This window comes from Anneissia japonica, unplaced genomic scaffold (assembly GCF_011630105.1).
Source record: "Anneissia japonica isolate Jap-2015-1 unplaced genomic scaffold, ASM1163010v1 scaffold4988_len2956909_cov206, whole genome shotgun sequence".
Classification (NCBI taxonomy): Eukaryota; Metazoa; Echinodermata; class Crinoidea; order Comatulida; family Comatulidae; genus Anneissia; species Anneissia japonica.
The window spans coordinates 1,106,390-1,109,507 of record NW_022696345.1 but is presented as its reverse complement, the minus strand read 5'-3'; the positions used below and the strand labels follow the sequence as shown (position 1 = coordinate 1,109,507).

Sequence of the window (3,118 nt, the reverse complement as noted above, 5' to 3'; positions counted from 1 at the left end):
AGATGCTGGCAACCTAGAGCCGCTTTCCCTTCCCCTCAAGGGGCAGCCACAATATATAAAGTTAGCATTGATGAGTCTATGTAGGAAATATGGCACCTCTGGATGCCATGAAATAGCAGCTGGTAAAGCTGTAGAAAATGATATTGTTAAAAATTTAATTTCTTATCATGGCCATAAGTAAATAAATTGAGTTGATTTTCCTCCAGAAGAGCAAGAAACATGAATGAATATATAATGCATAAACCAAAAATGACTATAACATACTGTAATTGTATTTACACGATGTGGAGGGTATTCAACTATGAAATATACACAATATGCAATAAATAAAACACAGGATACTATTTGCTACACAAATGGACCTGCAGCCTACATGTTATGAACATAATACTTGTACAATTTTAATTAAATTTTCTTGCAAAATTCAACCTGGAACATTAATAAGTTATTGATCACGCTCTAGAAGTTATATACTATCACTAAAATTGTAAAAAAAAGAGTTAAGTGCTGTGTTTGTTTATGGTAGGCATTATACCGATTACACATTAATTTTAGTCAACCTTCGTTATATTCATGCAGACAGACCATGCACGTATACTTCCAAGGAGAGAACTACCCGGTAATAAATAAATAAATAAATAACAGAGTACTAACATTAGGGTAATCCAGTTAGTGAGTGGAGAGAGGCACAATCCTGCTGAATCATTTTTGAAATTAACTTTCCCGTTTTTAAGTTTAGTTTGTCATGTTTCGATGAAGAAATGTGTAAATTTTGGTTACCATCCGGAGTACGGTGTGGATAATGTAGACCATTCAAAGGAAAACGTCCCAGACCAGACCGATTCCAGACTAAAAGTGGAAATAGTGCCCCTCTTTGAAATAAAACGTTTTTGGGCGAGTTTTTGAAGAGGAGCAGAGCGAAGTGATTTGGGGTGTTTTGGTGGTTGTTAAAGTAAATTAGGAACATATTTTGGGAGTTTTCTTTTATAGAAAGGGTTTTTGCGGTGGTCTGAGATAGGGCTATGTTCTTTACTGAGTGCTTTTGTTTAAATGATTACTGCAATATTATTATCAATATTATTGTTACTGTATACCATAATTATTATTATTAGTAGTAGATTTTTGTTTTTTGGGTTTTTTTTAACCAGAGTGTAATATTTCTATCTAAGTTATATTGAAATTTTGTTTATTGTGTTCCTTTTATGATTTACTTCGTAAAATGCTTTATAATGATTAACGTGTATAATTTATATTTTTATTTACTGTTATGTTTATATTATGTTTTTATGTTCTGGTGGATAAACTAGTATAGGTGCACTTTCACCTGGTTTCCGCCACCTTATTACTATTTTTTATTTTATGCTGTGGGCCGAATTTGAATAAAATATAAATAACAATAAATAAAAAATTCATAATAATATTGATCCCAAAAGATAATACTTTTATTATTCATAATTTAATTATTCTAATTGACTGATGTATATAACGTTAGCCTAATTAATGATTTTGATTAATTATTTAATTTATCGATTAATTGTAAGACAACTTTCACTTCTGTATACACTTTAAAGTTTAAACAGCTTGTTTAAGGAACATCTAACATTAAACATTTTAACGAAAATTATTTTAATAAGGTATTCTGATAGAGACAAACCTGTTTAGTACTTTTAAATATTGAGTGCGTGATTAAGTACTTTTGTATGTCCTATCTATACGTTTATGGAACTTTTTAAAAGGTGAAGTTTATATTTATCGCTTATCATCCGACCATGGACTTATGATCCGACCAACACATTACTTAAGATTTGATTTTGTTTCGTTTATTTGTGTGCGTTTTAATCTAGTAAACTTGTTATAATTCTGTTTTATGTTAAGAATAATTTTTCATTAAACCATGAACGAATGTATAAATGTATAAATAAATGAATTAATGGATAGATGAATAAATGAATTACTGAATGTATAATTAATTGATGGATGAATGAATTACTGACACAATGAATGAATATTTGGATGAATGAATTAGTGGATGGATGTAATGTATACTAGTAAATTAATGACTTAATGAATGCATAATTAAATGAATAAATGAATGGGTGGGTGAATGAATGAATGAATGGCTGACAGAATAATTGAATGAAAAAATTAAAGAATGAATAAATGCATGAATGCATGGATAAGTCAGTGAATGAATGAATGTATGAATGCATGATGATGAATGAATGAATGTATGAATGAATGATGAATGAATGAATAAATTAATAGATTAATGGATAGATAGATAGATGGATGGAATACTGAAATTTACCTGAGTAGATACAATAAAAATGGTGAGAGGACATCCCCGAAGTAGGCTGCAAGTAGCCATACTGTAGGCCTATTGTTGGTTATAAAATATAACTGTTAACCCCTGTGATTACTCTATAAGATTCAGAGTTGGAGTTACGTTCAGTAACAAATGAAAGTTCAAATATCTGTTATTTTTCAACACACGAATTTTCCACCTGCTTCATTCCCAATGGAACCATCTATACTAATCATTTTGCTGCCTGTAGACTATGATCATTAATTAATTCATGAATAATTAGATAGATTGAAAATTTTACACCGAGCGCACACAGTACTATAATTAATGAGCGTGTGTCAACGAATTCATGGCAAATTACCAAAATGATACTCGTGCGATTTCATTAGCAAAAGAGGTTAATCCATACATTAACATCTGATGCCAAGAACGGCACAGCAAGTCGATTCAAGGGACAGATGAATCATCCAAATTTTTTTGGAGAAAAAATCCAAAGTTTTGAACCCTCGCCCCTCCCTGTTATCCATTTAACGTACTCAACCTTGCTTGCCTGATGAATAGTCTTTTATAGTGGTGGTAAGCCTATTAATCCTCTCCGAGTAATATCAGTCATAATGTTATATCCTATAATGCGAACGTTTCGTGGTATGAATGATGCGTGACGGTAATAATTTCAATTTCAGTCTATTCAATATTAAACAGAAACATTAAAGAACGATTTAAAAATGTATGATATAACCGTTTTTTTAACGTAAAATACTTAAACTTATTTAAAAAATAACGAGTAGCCCTACTCCATATATAGCCTTACTC

At 30.7% G+C, this 3,118-nt stretch overlaps 1 protein-coding gene across 2 annotated transcripts in view; it reads left to right on the top strand.

Annotated features, from left to right (window-relative positions):
• LOC117101823 overlaps window positions 1–3,118 on the top strand; it is a 23,048-nt gene that overhangs the window by 2,494 nt on the left and 17,436 nt on the right. The window lies entirely within an intron of this gene.